A 21,116-nucleotide genomic window follows, 5' to 3' on the forward strand; every position below is an offset into this window, starting at 1 on the left:
AGGAGGGTGGACAGCCACTTGGTTATTGCATCTATGTCCCAAGATCCATCAATCCAATGTAACTAAAGCACAGTCCCACCTGTACAAATTGAAAAATATAGTACACCATTAACTTAGTCTTGGAAGTAACATATCATTCTTTAGGGCAAAAATGGGAAGGGACAGTCCTTATTTACCTCAATGTTCCTAGACAAATCCTTCAACTGCAGTTAATTCTTATCTTTTCTTTAGAGCTGCAACCGGCAAGAACTCTTGTTAAAGACTCTAGATGAGAATGTATCACTACACAAACACATTGGAGATGGTGAAAATAACATTCTGCATTACCCTAGTTAGGGATGTCTTCTATTGTTTTGGAAGTCCTCACTGCAAACCGCTGGAAGGATGGACTGAAAAAGCAAATAGAAGATCCTATTATCAGCTTAATATAGAAAATTCAGGTTTTAAAAAATAATGATTTTTATGTGTTGCTTCCCAACATCCAAATACAACATAAAACGCTGCATTGGATAGCGAGGGGAGCTTTCTTTTTTGATTCACTTCAATGAATAGCTGCAAGAGTGGAACCATTCAAGCAGCCAAAAGAATACACAAAAGAAGCTGTGATATTCACAAAAACTGTTGCAACTGCAGTACACAATAGCTGACAAGGTTTGCAAATCTGTTTCGCAGCACCAAACTAGTCAAAAACGGCTGTACCAGGCTGATACAATAAGCCAAACCATGATAAATAATCTCAAAAAAAAAAGTGCATGCATAAAAAAAGGAGAGTATAGATCGCACAGATCTCCAATTCATTCACATATGGGAAATAATTATTTTTTTGAAAAAAAAAGTTTCAGCCCCTTAGATGTTCTTTGTTCCGATCATCTCCGCATTCGGTACAGGTCTATGGAGTCATCATCGACATATGGCAAATGGAAAATTAATGCCCACTAAAAAATAAAAAAGCAAAACCAAGGGTCATGAAAATATATTACAGGGATTTCATCTGACCTACAATGCATGCACAGGTTTAATTAGAGTGTTGCACTAAGTTCAAACACATACAAATCTCACCATGAACCAAATCATCCATTTTTGAGTGGTGAGCCCACCAGTGTATGGCCCACAAAAAAAAGTTATTATTCCTTGTTTGTATTTAGCAATAACTTCCAAGGGAATATTAACCTTGATGATGAAGTATGAATATATTCCACAAAATGAAATGCTCTAAATTATGTTCTAAATTTGGCCACAAAAGAACAAGAGTAATATTCTGTAGAAGGCTAAAAGTAATCAAACAAAACAAAATTTGTATCATCCTAGCAAGTGCAGAATATGCAACATGATGCAGGAAGATGCTAATTTGAACTAAAATACACCTAAATATGCAACAATCCAAGTAAAAAACCAATATAAATTGCTAGAGAAAAATTGAAGAAAGCAGTGGAAATTTTAAGCAAGTATAAAAACTTTCACCTATCAACAACCAAAGAGGTAGCACGACCAGATGCAAACGAAGTTAGAACCTGGCAAAGAAAAATAAAACCATCAATTCCCCAGACAACCAAAAAATATAATGGTCTGGTGAAAGTGGAATGAGGAATCCAACATAACCTGTGATAGGGTTTTCAATTGTACTAGTGTCAATTCAATTCAGATATGCAATCAAGAGATGGACAGAGAGTGTACAGCATTCTTGGCTAAAAATAATGCAGGGACTTTGTATTTTTCAAACATGAGTTCTGCTGTCTTGTCAGGGATCCAATAGAACAAGTTAGAAGATACACTATGAAGAGAAACAAGTACATTCTCCAATATAAATTATACAGCCAACAAAAATGCCTAATAGATGAAAAGGTAGACACTTCATTAGGATATCCAGTCAAAATTATAAATTAAAAGAAGCAAGCCACAATAGAATTAATTACCAAAAGCCTAGGCCTACAATCCAGAAACATAAACTCCTAAATACATTCTTGCTTCTTTTTTTTATTCGGCCAAAGCTCGACAACCTCGCACCTAGTGAAATGTCAAAAGAAGAGCAGAGAACCTTGAAAAACAATAGAAGAGAAAGAAATAAGAGAGCATTGCCTTTGGAATTCACGACCAACCTTGAACTGCCACCATCAAACCCAAGCAGACAATTCAGTGGAAGATTTAGAAATCAAAACAAACCAAATTTCCAGGAACTAATGAGTTCTGCACAAAATAAGAACAGAAAATCCAGCGAGCAATTAAAAAAGAAAAAAGAAAAAAGAAAAAAGAAAAGCAACAAAAAGCCCACAAAGAAATCAATGTAATATATAATAAAACCAAGCAAAAGATTATCTACAAACAATTGTGAATACAAAGGAGGCAGGGAAACCCATGAACAAAATAAACTTACAGAATCCAAATGACCCAGAGAAAAGCTAAAAGGATTACCCTCCATCTGGCTTTACCAAATTGTCCCCCTCCACCATTGGGTCCATATTGGAAGAGGCTCTCCATAGATCTAGGCATAACCCAAGAAACCTTCAAATGGATAAAAATACCAGACCAAACACCTAGGAAAAGGTGCAGTGAATAAAAAGATGATCGACAAACTCCACATCCTCAAGGCACAGAAGACTGACATTTGGCAATATCATTACTCTTTTCCGAAAATTGTCAATTGCAAGAATTTGATTCCTACCAGCAAGCTACGTAAATGCTGCAATTTTAAGAGGAACTCCATAAGATTGGACAACTCTGACCACCCATTTGTTGTGAGCTTTGCATGTTGAGAGGATGGTTGGCTGATTTGTAGCAAACAGTCACATTTTCAGGCCTCAGATCGGATGGCTACTACAGACCAGTCCCCTGGATTATAGGGATATGCCCCATCCATTTGGCATATTACAAAATCAATGGTCCTGATCACCTTGCGCTAGTGCCACATGGACAATAGAGATGCATGGGACTCGGTAAAGTTGTATTCAGGGGATAAAACAAATAAAAAAATGTATGTATTTGACAGAAGATATACACATGAGAAATACAAACATCGAACTTTCCAAAGGGAATAATACCCAACAATCACAAGGCAAAATCATCAAAGAAAAACCAATTTGCAATCTTTTAACAAAAGGAATTTCATGGAAAATTCAAAAGCTTTTAAAGTCAGATAAGGAACATGCATTGAAAGAACCATTTCAGATTCACCTCATTAGCATCAAAACATGGAATTGGAAACAAAGCAAGAATCAAAGAAGAATAAACAAGCAAAATAGGCAAATTTCCAAATCCTGAAATTGGAATTTCAGAAAAATGCAAAACAGTGTAACAGAATCTCTAGTAGCACTAATTCAATCCTAAAGCAACCCCACCTGGAAACATCAAAACTGTTCATCCCAAACAATCACAACCGCTCAATTACACATGGATCGAAACGACTTTCCTGTCGAACCCCTTTATGTCTGTGTGAATCTCTGACCACGCCAAATCTCCTCCAACCAATCACATTACCACACAATGTACAGAAACACGCCACTTCATCTAACCAATCAACATCCCAAAACCCCAAAATTTCTCCACTTCAAAAAAAAAAAAAAAAAAACTTTTTCCACAAATTTAAAAATACAGATAACTGAATTAAAATTCTCACCAAAGCCCAATATTTCAATTTCAGAAAATGCAATAATCTGCTAACACCACAACAGAATCTCTATCAGCACCCATTCAATTCAAAACCAATCCCATCTAGAAACATCAAAACCGTCCAGCCCAAAACAATCACCACAGCTGAATTATGCATCCACCAACCCATCACATTGCCATTCATTTAACCAATCAGCATCTCAAAACCCCAAAATTTCTCCACTTCCCATATGAAAAAAAAAAAAAACTATTTCCATGAATTTGAAAATACAGATAACTACTAAATAGAAATTATCTTAAAATAATTGGAAAAAAAAAAAACAGAGAGAGAGAGGGAAAGAGATTCGTCCTTGCCATGGGATCCAACCTGAAAAAGGCGGCAGTGTCGACCTTCGAAAGAAGCAAGAATCAATCCAGAAGGACTAGAGACTCTAGAAATGAAATCCAGTAGAAGCAAGAAAAAAGATTCAGAGAGAGAGGGAGAGCGAGAGCGCGAGAGAGAGGAGGAGACTGAGAGAGATGGAGCAGAGATCGGGAGGGAGAGAGAGAATTAGGGAAAGGAGATTAGGGAATGCGGAACCGAGAGAGAGTGAAATACCCTTTTTGGGCGCGCGCCAAATTTGGGCGTCTATCTCACGAACGGATAGTCTTAGGCCCATGGCCCTTAAGACACCGGTCCTAATTATTAATATGTGTAATTTGCTACTAATTGTAGTTAAGGCCCAATCCATAGCATAAGAACTAATGGTTTATATCCATTCCTCCTTTTTGGTATTAAACTAATTTTAATTCACCTATAACTAAATTTCCAAATATATTCTAGATAGAACTATACCTACACCTAAGAGCCAATTACAACATCCATAATTTAATACCGTGTGTCAACTCTACATAAATCGATAAATTCTAGAACTAACCTTTATATCATTCTCATTCCTCTAAACCTAAATTTAACCTAACCTATAACTTAAAACATAAATGTATTCTCAAATCCCTAAACCCTAAACCTACACCTTATCCTAATCTCAACTTCCTAACGTACTTAAACTTGAAAACCAAACTAAACCCGATCCTAAATCTTAAACCTAAACCTTAATTTATTCTTAATTCCCTAAACCTAAAACCTAAACTTAACCTAAACCTAAAACATAAATGTATTCTCAAATCCTAAATCAAAACCTACACCTTAACCTAATCTCAACCTACCCTTAACCTAAACTGAAAACCCAAACCTAAACTCCAATACCCATAACGTATAACCTATAACCTATAAACTAAACTCAATTCCCTAAAACTTAACCTATAACTTAACCTAAACCTAAACCTATAACCTACACTTATAACCTAAACTTAAACATATAACCAAAACCAAAACCTAAAGCCTAAACCTAAACCTAAAGTTAAAACCTAAATGTATTATCAAATCTCAAAACCTAAACATAAACCTAACTCTAATCTCAACTCTCTAACCTAAACCTAAACCTAAACTTGAAAACAAAACCTAAATGTATTCTCAAATCTCAAAACCTAAACCTAAACCTAACTCTAATCTCAACTCCCTAACCTAAACCTAAACCTAAACTTGAAAACCCAAACGTAAACATGAAAACCCAAATCTAAACCCTATCACGAACCCGAACCCCATTTCCTAAACCTAAAAACCAATTATCAAATCCCTAAACCTATAACCTATAACCTAAACCTTAACCTTACCCTAAACCTATAACCTAAACCTAAACCTAAACCTATGACCTAAACCATAACCTATAACCTAAAATCTATAACCTAAACTTATAACCTATAACCTAACCTTAACCTTAATCTAAACCTAAAACTTAAACCTTAACCTATAACCTAAAACATAAACCTAAACCTAAAACCTAATTGTATTCTCAAATCCCTAAACCTAAATCAACACCTAATCCTAATCTCAACTCCCTAACCTAAACTTAAAAACCCAAACCGAAACCCGATCCCGAACCCGAACCCAAACCCGAATTCCTAAACCCAAACATTAACCTATTCTAAATTCCCTAAAGTTAAAACCTATAACCTATAACCTAAAACCTAAAACCTAAATGTATACTCAAATCCCTAAACCTAAACCTACACCTAATCCTAATCTCAACTCCCTAACCTAAACCTAAACCTAAACTTGAAAACCCAAACCTAAACTTGAAAACCCAATCCTAAACCCGATCCCGAATCCTAACTCGATTTATACTCAAATCCATAAACCTAAACCTAAACCTAACCTAAACCTAAACCTAAACTTGAAAACTCAAACCTAAACTTGAAAATCCAATCCTAAACCCGATCCCGAATCCTAACTCGATTTCCTAAACCTAAACCTTAACCTATTCTCAATTCCCTAAAGCTATAACTTATAACTTAAACCTAAACCTTAACCTAAACCTATAACCTTAACCTAAATCTTAACCTTAACCTAAACCTATAACCTTGATCTAAATCTTAACTTAAACCTAAACCTATAACTAAACCAAAACCTTAACCTATAACATATAACCTATAACCTAAACCTATAACCTATAACCTAAACTCAATTTCCCAAATCTTAACCTATAACCTAACCTAAACCTAAATCGATAACCTACACTTATAACCTAAACCTAAACCTATAACCTAAACCAAAACCTAAAACCTAAACCTAAAACCTAAATGTATTCTAAAATCCCAAAACCTAAACCTAAACCTAATTCTAATCTCAACTCCCTAACCTAAACCTAAACCTAAACTTGAAAACCCAAACCTAAACCCTATCCCAAACCCGAACATGCTTTCCTAAATGTAAAAACCTATTCTCAATTCCCTAAAGCTATAACCTATAATCTAAACCTAAACCTTAACCTAAACCTCTAACCTAAACCTAAACCTAAACCTAAACCTATAACCTTAAACTAAACCAAAACCTATGACCTAAACCTTAACCTATAACCTATAATCTGTAACCTAAACTTATAACCAATAACCTAACCTTAACCTTAACCTAAACCTAAAACCTAAACCTTAACCTATAAATTAAAACATAAACCTAAACCTAAAACCTAAATGTATTCTCAAATCCCTAAACCTGAACTTACACCTAATCCTAATCTCAACTCCCTAACCTAAACTTGAAAACCCAAACCTAAACCCGATCCCGAAACCAAACCCAAATTCCTAAACCTAAACCTTAACCTATTCTCCATTTCCTAAAGCTATAACCTATAACCTATAACCTATAACCTAAACCTAAAACCTAAATGTATTCTCAAATCCCTAAACCTAAACCTACACCTAATCATAATCTCAACTCCCTAACCTAAACTGGAAAACCCAAACCTAAACCCGAACCCGAATTCTTAAACCTAAACCTTAACCTATTCTCAATTCCCTAGAGCTATAACCTATAACCTATAACCTAAACCTAAAACCTAAACCTAAAACGTAAATGTATTCTCAAATTCCTAAACCAAAACCTATACCTAATCCGAATCTCAACTCCCTAACCGAAAGCTAGACTTAAACTTGAAAACCTAAACCTAAACTTGAAAACTCAAACCTAAACCTGATCCCGAACCCGAACCCGATTTCCTAAACCAAAACCTTAACCTATTCTCAATTCCCTAAAGCTATAACTTATAAATTAAACCTAAACCTTAACCTAAACCTTAACCTAAACCTATAACCTAAACTTAAACCTTAACCTAAACCTAAACCTATAACCTAAACCTTAACCTTAACCTATAACCTAAACCTTAACCTATAACGTATAACCTATAAACTAAACTCAATTCCCTAAAACTTAACCTATAACCTAACCTAAACCTAAACCTAGAACCAAAACCAAAACCTAAAGCCTAAACCTAAACCTAAAGCTAAAACCTAAATGTATTCTCAAATCCCAAAACCTAAACCTAAACCTAATTCTAATCTCAACTCCATAACCTAAACCTAAACCTAAACTTGAAAACTCAAACCTAAACTTGAAAACCCAAACCTAAACCCTATCACGAACCCGAACCCGATTTCCTAAACCTAAAAACCAATTATCAATTCCCTAAAGCTATAACCTATAACCTAAACCTTAACCTTAACCTTAACCTAAACCTATAACCTAAACCTAAACCTTAACCTAAACCAAAACCTATGACCTAAACCATAACCTATAACCTATAACCTATAACCTAAACTTATAACCTATAAACTAACCTTAACCTTAATCTAAACCTAAAACCTAAACCTTAACCTATAACCTAAAACATAAACCTAAACCTAAAACCTAATTGTATTCTCAAATCCCTAAACATAAACCAACACCTAATCCTAATCTCAACTCCCTAACCTAAACTTGAAAACCCAAACCTAAACCCGATCCCGAACCCGAACCCGAACCCGAATTCCTAAACCCAAACCTTAACCTATTCTAAATTCCCTAAAGCTATAACCTATAACATATAACCTATAACCTAAACCTAAAATCTAAATGTATTCTTAAATTCCTAAACCTAAACCTACACCTAATCCTAATCTCAACTCCCTAACCTAAACCTAAACCTAAACTTGAAAACCCAATTTTAAACCCGATCTCGAATCCTAACCCGATTTCCTAAACCTAAACCTTAACCTATTCTCAATTCCCCAAAGCTATAACTTATAACTTAAACCTAAACCTTAACTTAAACCTTAACCTAAACCTATAACCTAAACCTAAATCTTAACCTAAACCTAAACCTATAACCAAACCAAAACCTTAACCTATAACATATAACCTGTCACATAAACTTATAACGTATAACCTAAACTCAATTCCCCAAAACTTAACCTATAACCTAACCTAAACCTAAACCTATAACCTGCACTTATAACCTAAAGCTAAACCTATAACCTAAACCTAAAACCTAAACTAAAACCTAAAACCTAAACCTAAACCTAAACTTAAAACCTAAATGTATTCTCAAATCCCAAAACCAAAACCTAAACCTAAACCTAATTATAATCTCAACTCCCTAACCTAAACCTAAACCTAAACTTGAAAACCCAAACCTAAACCCTATCCCGAACCCGAACCCGTTTTCCTAAACCTAAAAACCTATTCTCAATTCCCTAAAGCTATAACCTATAACCTAAACTTAAACTTAACCTAAACATATAACCTAAACCTAAACCTTAAGCTAAACCTAAACCTATAACCTTAACCTAAACCAAAACCTATGACCTAAACCTTAACCTATAACCTATAATCTGTAACCTAAACTTATAACCTATAACCTAACCTTAACCTTAACCTAAACCTTAACCTATAACCTAAAACATAAACCTTAAACTAAAACCTAAATGTATTCTCAAATCCCTAAACTTGAACCTACACCTAACCCTAATCTCAACTCCCTAACCTAAACTTGAAAACCCAAACCCAAACCCGATCCCAAACCCGAACCCGATTTCCTAAACCTAAACCTTAGCCTATTTTCAATTCCCTAAAGCTATAACCTATAACCTAAACCTAAAACCTAAACCTAAACCTAAACCTAAAACCTAAATGTATTCTCAAATCCCTAAACCTAAACCTACACCTAATCCTAATCTCAAATCCCTAACCTAAACTTAAATCTAAACTTGAAAACCCAAACCTAAACCCGGTCCCGAACCTGAACCCCATTTCCTAAACGTAAACCTTAACCTATTCTCAATTCCCTAAAGTTATAACTTATAACTTAAACCTAAACCTTAACATAAACCTATAACCTAAACCTAAACCTATGACTAAACCTAAACCTTAACCTATAACGTATAACCTATAACCTATAACCTAAACTCAATTCCCTAAAACTTAACCTATAACCTAACCTAAACCTAAACCTAAAACCTACACTTATAACCTAAACCAAAACCTATAACCTAAACCTATAACCCGAACCAAAACCTAAAACCTAAACCTAAATCTAAACCTAAAACCTAAATGTATTCTCAAATCTCAAAACCTAAACCTAAACCTAATTCTAATCTCAACTCCCTAACCTAAACCTAAACATAAACTTGTAAACCCAAACCTAAACTTGAAAACTCAAACCTAAACCCTATCTCGAACCCATGCCCAATTTCCTAAACATAAAAACCTATTCTCAATTCCCTTAAGCTATAACCAATAACCTAAGCCTTAACCTTAACCTAAACTTATAACCTTAACCTAAACCTAAACCTATAACCTTAACCAAAACCAAAACCTATGACCTAAACCTTAACCTATAACCTATAACCTATAACCTAAACTTATAACCTATAACCTAACCTTAACCTTAACCTTAACCTAAAACCTAAACCTTAACCTATAACCTAAAACCTAAACCTAAACCTAAACCTAAAACCTAAATGTATTCTCAAATCTCTAAACCTAAACCTACACCTAATCCTAATCTCAACACTCTAACCTAAACCTAAACATAAACTTGAAAACCCAAACCTAAACTTGAAATCCCAAACCTAAACATGATCCCAAATCCGAACCCGATTTCCTAAACCTAAACCTTAACCTATTCTCAATTCCCTAAAGCTATAACTTATAACCTAAACCTAAACCTTAACCTATAAGTATAACCTATAACCTAAACCTATAACCAATAACCTAAACTCAATTCCCTAAACCTTAACCTATAACCTAACCTAAACCGAAACCTATAACCTACACCTATAACCTAAACCTATAACCTATAACCTAAACTCAATTCCCTAAACCTTAACCTATAACCTAACCTAAACCTAAACCTATAACCTACACTTATAACCTAAACCTATACCTATAACCTAAACATATAACCCAAGCCTAAACCTAAAACCTAAACCTAAACCTAAAACCTAAATGTATTCTCAAATCCCTAAACCTAAACTTAAACCTAATTCTAATCTCAACACCCTAACCTAAACCTAAACCTAAACCTTAACATATTCTCAATTCCCTAAAGCTATAACTTATAACCTAAACCTAAACCTTAACCTAAACCTATAACCTAAACCTTAACCTAAACCTAAACCTATAACCTTAACCTAAACCAAAACCTATGACCTAAACCTTTATCAATAACCTATAACCTATAACATAAACTTATAACCTATAACCTAACCTTAACCTTAACCTAAACCTAAAACCTAAACCTTAACCTATAACCTAAAACCTAAATGTATTCTCAAATCCCTAAACCTAAACCTACACCTAATCCTAATCTCAACTCCCTAACCTAAACCTAAACCTAAACTTGAAAACCCAAACTTAAACCCAATTCCGAACCTGAACCCGATTTCCTAAACCTAAACCTTAACCTATTCTCAATTCCCTAAAGCTATAACTTATAACCTAAACCTAAACCTTAACCTAAACCTCTAAACCTAAACTTTAACCTTAACATAAACCTAAACCTATAACCTCAACCTAAACCAAAACCTATGACCTAAACCTTAACCTATAACCTATAACCTATTACTTAAACTTATAACCTATAACCTAACCTTAACCTTAACCTAAACCTAAAACCTAAACCTTAACTTATAACCTAAAACCTAAACCTAAACCTAAAACCTAAATGTATTCTCAAATCCCTAAACCTAAACCTTCACCTAATCCTAATCTCAACTCCCTAACCTAAACCTAATCCTAAACTTGAAAACCCAAACCTAAACCTAAACCCGATCCCGAACCTGAACCCGATTTCCTAAACCTAAACCCTAACCTATTTTCAATTCCCTAAAACTATAACTTATAACCTATACCTAAACCTTAACCTAAACATATTACCAAAACCTAAACCTATAACCTAAACCTAAACCTTAACCTATAACCTAAACCTACAACCTATAACCTAAACTCAATTCCCTAAACCTTAACCTATAACCTAACCTAAACCTAAACCTATAACCTAAACATATTAACCAAACCTAAACCTAAAACCTAAATGTATTCTCAAATCCTTAAACCTAAACCTAAACCTAATTCTAATCTCAACTCCCTAACCTAAACCTAAACCTAAACTTGAAAACCCAAACCTAAACCCGATCCCGAACCCGAACCTGATTTTCTAAATCTAAACCTTAACCTATTCTCAATTCCCTAAAGCTATAACTTATAACCTAAACCTAAACCTTAACCTAAACCTAAACCTTAAAGTAAACCTATAACCTTAACCTAAATCTTAACCTAAACCTAAACCTATAACTAAACCAAAACCTAAACCTATAACCTTAACCTAAACCAAAACCTATGACCTAAACCTTAACCTATAACCTGTAACGTATAACTAAAAGTTATAACCTATAACCTAACCTTAACCTTAACATAAACTTAAAACCTAAACCTTAACCTAAACCAAAACCTATGACCTAAACCGTAACCTATAACCTATAACGTATAACTTAAAGTTATAACCTATAACCTAACCTTAACCTTAACATAAACCTAAAACCTAAACCTTAACCTATAACCTAAAACCTAAACCTAAACCTAAAACCTAAATGTATTCTCAAATCCCTAAACCTAAACCTTCACCTAATCCTAATCTCAACTCCCTAACCTAAACCTAAACCTAAAATTGAAAATCCAAACCTAAACTTGAAAACCTAAACCTAAATCTGATCCCGAACCCGAACCCGATTTCCTAAACGTAAACCTTAACCTATTCTCAATTCCCTAAAGCTATAACTTATAACCTAAACCTAAACCTTAACCTAAACATATAACCTAAACCTAAACCTTAACCTAAACCTAAACCTAAACCTTAACCTATAACCTAAACCTTAACCTATAACGTATAACTTATAACCTATAACCTAAACTCAATTCCCTAAACCTTAACCTATAACCTAACCTAAACCTAAACCTATAACCTATACTTATAACCTGAACCTAAACCTATAACCCAAACCTAAACCTAAAACCTAAATGTATTCTCAAATCCCTAAACCTAAACCTAAACCTAATTCGAATCTCAACTCCCTAACCTAAACCTAAACCTAAACCTAAACTTGAAAACCCAAACCTAAATCCGATCCCGAACCCGAACCCGATTTCCTAAACCTAAACCTTAACCTATTCTCAATTCCCTAAAGCTATAACTTATAACCTAAACCTAAACCTTAACCTAAACCTTAACCTAAACCTATAATATAAACCTAAACCTTAACCTAAACCTAACCTATAACCTTAACGTAAACCAAAACCTATGACCTAAACCTTAACCTATAACCTATAACCTATAACTTAAACTTATAACCTATAACCTAACCTTAACCTTAACTTAAACCTAAACCTAAACCTTAACCTATGACCTAAAACCCAAAACCGAAACCTAAAACCTAAATGTATTCTCAAATCCTTAAACCTAAACCTACACCTAATCCTAATCTTAACTCCCTAACCTAAACTTGAAAACCCAAACCTAAACCTGATCTCGAACCCGAACCCGATTTCCTAAACCTAAACCTTAACCTATTCTCAATTCCCTAAAGCTATAACCCATAACCTATAACCTAAACCTAAAAATTAAATGTATTCTCAAATCCCTAAACCTAAACCTACATCTAATCCTAATCTCAACTCCCTAACCTAAACTTGAAAACCCAAACCTAAACCCGATCCCGAACCCGAACTCGATTGATGTAATAATGTTGCCCAATCACATGGCAACAAACAAGAAAATCTTGCTTTGTTGGCAAGCATACTCGAACTCAAGCATCACAATGCATCTATTTCCATATCCACTATCTCTTATAGCATAGATTATTTAAGATTTGAATTTATCTCATTTTTAGTGTCATGTCCTAACACAATAGATAATATTAATAGACAAGGTAGATTTGTCACCAACATTATTCCAAGACCCATATAACTTCTCCTTATAAGAAGTTGGGTAGGGCACATGCAGCTTGAATCCATCAAAGGAGATAAGGATCACCTCTCATGTGTTCTGTCTCTTTTCATTTGTTTTTTTTTCCATAGGATTGTTTATTTTGTAGTGTCTGCTCAAATATATGTACTACATTTTATCATGTTAATATAATTATAAGTGGCCTAATCTCACCTTCATAAAAATAACTAATAGTAATTTCTACCTGATGAGAAATTACCAAGTACCATTAGGCTCAACCCAAAAGATAAATCAACATTTTCTTTCTTTCTTTTTCTTTTAACACACACTCACACACCAGAGTCGCTTACGACCACAATGGATACTAGAACTCGTGACCTTGTATTGAAACTATTTTGAATCTACCATAAAGGCATGAGTAAGGACCTAGGTGTGTGTGCACAGTCGGCAATGTGTTCACCACACTGAATTTTGTTAGCCTCCCCAAGAAATAGGCTATGAATAATTTTTTGTATTTTATTTATGATATTAAACTTATATGTATTTATGCGTGGATGAATGTGATGTGAATAAGATTGTTTGTGTTTGGGTGGATGTAGTTTATGTTTGGATGAATGTAGTTTATGTTTGGATAGATTTACGTAGTTTGGCTTTAGATGGATGTGAATGTGAATATGATGAAATATATTATATAACAAGTGTATATCAGGAAGAATATGATGAACTATATTGTAACAGGTGTATATCAGGAATTTTGAAAAAAAAAAGTGACTTTTACCTATGAAATATTTCGTAGGTAAAAGTTTTATCCATGTTTTTTACCTACGAAATATTTCGTAGGTAAAAGTCTCATCCACGTTAACACTTTACCGATGCAAATATTTGTCAGTAAAAGTGATTTTTTGGTTTTTTACCGACGAACATTTTCGTCGGTAAAACTCCGCGCCAAAATTTTTGACCTTAAAAATATAACACTTTTACCGACGAAAAGTTTCGTCAGTAAAAACATTGTTCCCGACGTTTTTACTTCGTTGGTAAAACTCAGCACAAATTTTCTAAGTTAAAAATATGACACTTTTACCAACAAAAATGTTCGTCGGTAAAAACATTATTCTCGACATTTTTAGTTCGTTGGTAAAACTCAGCGCAAAAATTTTCCAAGTTAAAAATATGACACTTTTACCGATGAAAATGTTCGTCGATAAATGTGGTTTTTGGTTTGTTACTCACGAACATTTTTGTCAGTACAACTACCCACCAAAATTTTCAACCCTTAACATAACACTTTTACCAATGAAAATATTCATTGGTAAAAACATTATTCCCGACAGTTTTAGTTCGTCGGTAAAAATCAGGGTGAAAAATAGAACACTGTTACCGGCGAAAATTTTCGTCGGTAAAAACATTATTCCCGATGGTTTTAGTTCGTCGGTAAAAATCAGGGCGGAATACTTTTATCAACGAACATATTTGTCGGTAAAAACATTAGTACCGACGGTTTTAGTTCGTCGGTAAAAATCAGGCCGAAAATTTTCTAAGTGAAAAGCAAAATACTTTTACCGACGAAAATTTTCGTCGTTAAAAACATTATTCCCGACGGTTTTAGTTCGTTAGTAAAAATCAGGGCAAAAAATTTCTAAGTGAAAAACAGAACACTTTTACAGACAAATTTTCGTCGGTAAAAGTGGTTGTGTTTTTTACCGACGAAAATTTTTATCCATAAAACTCTTACCGCAAAATTTTCAGAATGCCGTGAAAATTTTCTATCTTAGAAATTAAAATAGTTTTTACTAATGAAAGTTTTCGATGGTAAAAATATTATTACCGATGAAAAAAAATTTCATCGGTAAAAATGTTCTTTTACTGACGAAATTTTTTTCATCAGCAATAATTTCGTCAGTAAAAACGCTGTTTCTTGTAGTGTGGAAACTAATCCTGATGCATTCGATCACGATTTGTTAGGTATTGGGACTTCATCTCATCGATGTGTTCGCTACACGTAATTGGCACGTCATCAGCAAGAAACATTAAGATCATCGTATGTATAGATATAATTATCGAGGGAAGACTACTCTAAGTATGACTTTATTTCTTCGCAATTATGTAACACATATCACCGCACCTTTGCTTGATCCCCAAGGTCCATATCTTGAAACGTCGGGGATCCTAAAGGACGGACGTTATATATAGATATGAGTCCTTGTTCATGCTCCTGCCCTTCATCGGCATTCCGATCTTCTCGATTAAATCTAGTCTTTATGCCATAAAGATATATAGAGCAAAATGTTAGGCACTCATTATTAATGTACGCCTCAGCAATAGATCCCTCTAAACGTGCCTTATTGCTCACAAATCGTTTTAGTATGTGAAGGTATCTGTATACAAAACCACTATGTTATAAAACATGGATATATGTAGTTTATGGAATGAATAAAAATTTTAATAGGTGATACCACTTTTCGATCGGATACATCCGACGATATTGTATTGAGCCTGCAAGCTTCGCCTCGTGTGGTAAGTGAATCGCTAGTTCTACTATGACATCAAAAAATGCAGGTGGAAATATTCTTTCAAGTTTGAAAAGGATTACGACAATCTCTCTCTCCAGTCGTTTAATAACCTCTACATTTAACAATTTTAAACAAAAATCCTTAAAGAATATCTGCAACTCAATCAATGCTGCACTGAGATCCTTGCTTAGGAATCCACGAATCGCAACCGGTAGTAGACATTACAGAAGGACGTGATAATCATGACTTTTCATTCCTGTTACCTTACAGTCCGTAATGTTTCGCGCTGAAAGATATTTGATGCATACCCATCAGGAAACTTCACTGATCTCAACCATTCATATAAACACTTTTTCTCTAATTTTATCAATGTATAGCATGCTGCTAGTATAGTATATGAATTTTCATGTGGTTGCAAGTGTAACTCTTTCCTTAAACTAGTTGCTTATAGATCCAATCGAGCCTTGAAACTGTCTTTTGTTTTCTTCTTTATGTTCATCAATGTTTCGAAGACATTGTCACATATATTCTTCTCAATATGCATGACATCCACGTTGTGTCGCAATTTCAAATCACTTCAATAGGGCAACTCAAAAAAATGCTCTTCTTCCTCCAGTTATACTCCAATACTGTACATTTCATTTTCTTCAAGTGTGGTGCCTTACCAAATCTAACTTCTCCAATGTTACTCAGTTGTTGTATTACATCTTCTCTAGATACCTCTTTCGGTGATGGCCTATGATCTTGTTTACCATCAAAGATCATTGTCTTCCTGCGCCAACTATGATCGCTCGGAAGGAAGTAATGATGGCTCATATAACGGGTTTTTTTACCATGCTTCAATGATAATGAACAAGTCTCAATACTACATGTAAGACAAGCCAACTTTCCCTTCGTGCTCCACCCAGACAAATTTCCATACGCGAGGAAGTCATTTATTGTCCAAGAGACAGCTACATGCAATCAAAATGTCTGTCCTGCAAATGTGTCATACGTTTGTACACCTTGACTCCACAACTCATTTAACTCATCTACTAACAATCACAAATACACTTCAATGTCATTCCCGGGTGACCTGGGTCCAGGAATAAGTAATGACATCATGAAAAATGACTCCTTCATACACAACTAAGGAGGTAAATTGTAGGGCATAAGTACCATTGGCCACATACTGTACAAGCTACTCATGTTACCAAATGGATTAAAATCATCACTTGCAAGACCTAGTCGAACATTGCAAGAATCCTCTGCAAACCAGTCATATTGCTTGTTAAAATTTTACCAGACTTCAAAATCTGCAGGGTGCCTCAGTATACTATCATCATGAATGTGTTTTTCCTTATACCACCTCATATCTTCAGCCGTCTTACGAGACGTAAACAATCTTTACAATCTGGGTTTCAATGGGAAGTACCTTAACACCTTTTGCGGGATTTTCTTACGCTTGGCTTCGTCATACTTCCACCTAGACTCTCCGCATTCTGAACACTCTTTAACATTTTTATGCTCTTTCCAATACAATACACAATCATTTATACATGCATGTATGGGGATGTAACCAAGGCCCAAGTCTCGCATCAAGGATTTTACCTCATAATGAGACTTAGGCAATGTCTCACTGTCCAGTAATGCTTCTTTCAACAAGTCAAGCAACATGTCGAATGATTTGTTACTCAAACGATTTATTGTCTTCAAATGAAGTAACCTTATAAGAAAATTCAACTTAGAAAAGTTCTCACACCTTGGATAAAGTGGAGTTGCGCATCCCTTAACAACCTACTAAACTTTTTTGATTCGACATCACCCATAAGAGGAATATCTTGACTACTACTTGTCACTTAAAAATCAGTATTTGCAATTGTTCCCCTAAACACATCCCCTATGATATCTTGCATTTCGTCAATGTCTTTATCCTTGTCATCTGGCACAATTGGGTCAGCAAGGACTTCAGCGGCCTTAACTATTTGGTGGATATCTTCACCATGATGGATCCACCATGTGTAACCCTGGTCAATCCCAACTATGAACAAATTGTCTTCTACTTTGTCTAAAGTCTTATGAACCATGTTCTTGCATTTTCAACATGGGCACGTAATCTTATTACTTGAATTTGCTTGATTTTGCACAAATTTCATGAACCCTTGAACCCCTTGTTTATACTCCAAGCCAAACTTTTTCTTAGCTCGCATCCAACTCTTATCCATCTTTACAATGAAAATACTAGAATCAGTTTACGAAAATAGGTTTAAGATTAGGTTAGGGTTATAGGTTTAGGTTAAAGGTTATCGGTTATAGGTTTAGGTTTAGGTTATAGGTTTAGGTTTAGGTTATTGGTTTCGGTTTAGGTTAATGTTATAGGTTATAAGTTTAGGTTTAGGTTAAGGTTATAGGTTATAGGTTTAGGCTATAGGTTAATGTTATAGGTTATAGGTTATAGGTTTAGGTTTGGGTTAAAGTTATAGGTTATAGGTTTAGGTTTAGGTTAATGTCATAGGTTATAGGTTTAGGTTTAGGTTTAGGTTAAGGTTAAGGTTATAGGTTTAGGTTTAGGTTAAGGTTATAGGTTATAGGTTTAAGTTTAGGTTTTATAGGTTATAGGTTTAGGTTTAGGTTAAGGTTATGGGTTTGGGTTTAGGTTTAGGTTATAGGTTTAGGTTTAGGTTATAGGTTTAAGGATTTGAGAATAGGTTATAGGTTTAGGTTTAGAAATTCGGGTTCGAGTTTGGGTTATATGTTTGGGTTTAGGTGTAGGTTTAAGTTAAGTGAATTATGTTATAGGTTATAGGTTTAGGTTTAGGTTTAGGTTTAGGCTTAGGGTTTAGGGATTCAGATTCGAGTTCGGGTTCGGGATCAGGTTTAGCTTTGGGTTTTCAAGTTTATATTTAGGTTTAGGTTAGGGAGTTGAGATTAGGATTAGGTGTAGGTTTATGTTTAGGGATTTGAGAATATGTTTAGGTTTTAGGTTATAGGTTATAGGTCTAAGTTATAGGTTTAGGTTTAGGTTTAAGTTAGGTTAGGTTATAGGTTATAGGTTATAGGTTATAGGTTTATGTTATAGGTTTAGATTTAGGTTAATGTTATAGGTTATAGGTTTAGGTTTAGGTTAAGGTTATACCCTAACCCAATTATGCACGCCATTTCTCTAGGTCACGTGGTCCTACCGGTCGAATCTCAGCGGCCCGCGACTTCGAGTAGTTTTTATGGTTGTCCTTGAGTTCGGTCACGTTAACCCGACTCGGATCGACTCGAAACCTATGCCATCTTATCCGTATCGGCACCACGGTTCGAACGCCGCATCCCATGCATAAATCTAATGATGAGTTATGGACAACGTTCGATTTGGGCCTTTGATGTGTGGTGATGGACCCCACTCCACACGTTTTCCTAGGTGCATATGGGTGATGATGTTACCCCTAGTTTAGGGTTGCTAAAAGACCTATTAACCTACCACCCTAAGACCTACTTAGCCTTGCCACTTTGTTATTATCACCATAGGCTATCATAGTTTTCTCTAACCAAGGAGAGAGAGAGAGTCATCATGACCTCTCTACAACTCTCTCTCTCTCCCTCTCTCTTTCTTCTCATTTCTCTCTACCTCTCCCTCTTGCAACCCTCCAAACGTCCCACCACCCCTCCATTTCCAGCCCTCTCATCTCCCAAACACCTCCTAATCCACCCTTCTTCAACCAATCTCATACTTAGATCCTTGATCCTTGGAGCTTTTAGAGCATTATGGTGTAGCTTTAGAGTTGATTTGGTAGGTGGGTGTGCTTGTATGTCTAAATTTCATATTTTCTTTCACCTCTTCTTGTTCTTCATTCTTCTTCCATTGATGGAGCTTGTGGGACCCATCAAGTGATGATGGTGGCCCTAAGACTCCATGGATATGGCTTGTAGCCTATCCTACATTGCATGCATGTGCATGCAAGGGACCATTCTACATGGATCCCTTCATGCTCTTCCCTTCCTTAGATCAGGGATTCTTGGGTCATCTAGACCCTTAATCCTTGATGGAGATTAGGTCTCCACTATAGATCCCAAGTTAATAGTCTTTGATCATGTAGATTTTGTATGTATCATGTAATAGTGGATAGTGTTGCTTGTGTGATGAGGGGAAGGGCCTCAATGAGGTGGAGACCCTTCCCTTGTGGCCGATCTTCTTCTTTTCTTGCTAATAAGTCTCTGATCATGAGTGTGTCGCCCACCTTGTGGACCTAAAAGATCCAAACCGTCCTAAGTGGGAGGACATTTTTGGACAATCCATCACTTGGACGTGTGGCCCCCAAGTGCATGCAAGGATGTTTTGAATGGTGGGATGACTTGGATGTTTGTGGGGCTCACTTGGATGGACCACACCATGATTTTCTGGGGGTTAAATCCCCATTTAAATAATGTTTACAATTTATTTTTATCAGACATATGTTGCTGTACAGAACTGTCTGGACAGATTTTTGGGCCATCTTGGGGCCTGATTTTTGGTCATTTAGTGGGGAGATTGAGACCATCCAATACATGATTCTTAAAGGTATATATCCCACCTAGGTTGTAAGACCCGACCTGAGTTCATGTGTGTGCATGTGTGTGTGAGAGTAAGCGTTTCGTTTCTCGTGATCCCGCGATCCTACCGGTGAAATTTCGGCAACCCGCAACCTTCGATTAGCATTTACAGCCTTCCTCGAGTTTGGTCACGTTGACCCGACTCGGATTGGCTCGAGACCTATGATATATTATCCATATCAGCGCCGTGGTTCCAACGTCGCGTTCCATGTGTTAATTCGATGTGTATATCTCAAGATATGAGCACGATTGTTTTGGGCCACTAATTGTGTGATTGGTGGACCCCACCATGGCTTGCACATTTTCCCATGCACATGATGCCATCCTAGGCTGATTTTCTAAAAGGCTACTACCCTACAATCTTGTTTGTATCTCCCTACTACAATCGTCACTTTCTTTACCCTGATAACTTCCCTTAAAAGCCTTTTCTCTTTATTTCCCTCTCATTTTTTTTCTCTTCTCTCTTTCTTCTCCACCCTAGCAAGAGCTTGGACGTTCCCACCCCCTCCTTCTTCCAGCCCTCTTTCCCTAAAACCCTCCTAATCTAGCCCTTATCATTTCATCTCATCCATTGATTTCTCTTCCTTAGAGC

General features: G+C 35.5%; 1 long non-coding RNA gene and 1 other non-coding gene across 2 annotated transcripts; both read right to left on the reverse strand.

The window, feature by feature from the left end:
* Positions 1–331: 331 nt before the first annotated feature.
* LOC131242988 (uncharacterized) lies at positions 332–4,027 on the reverse strand. The gene is made up of 3 exons (XR_009169796.1): positions 1,600–4,027; positions 1,462–1,511; positions 332–389 (listed from the first exon to the last, which is right to left on the reverse strand). It is a non-coding gene; the product is annotated as an uncharacterized LOC131242988 (long non-coding RNA).
* On the reverse strand, positions 463–602 carry LOC131244964 (small nucleolar RNA snoR136). Its single transcript, XR_009170729.1, has one exon. It is a non-coding gene; the product is annotated as a small nucleolar RNA snoR136 (small nucleolar RNA).
* Positions 4,028–21,116: the final 17,089 nt, after the last annotated feature.

This window comes from Magnolia sinica, chromosome 4 (genome assembly GCF_029962835.1).
Source record: "Magnolia sinica isolate HGM2019 chromosome 4, MsV1, whole genome shotgun sequence".
In the NCBI taxonomy this organism is placed as follows: domain Eukaryota; kingdom Viridiplantae; phylum Streptophyta; class Magnoliopsida; order Magnoliales; family Magnoliaceae; genus Magnolia; species Magnolia sinica.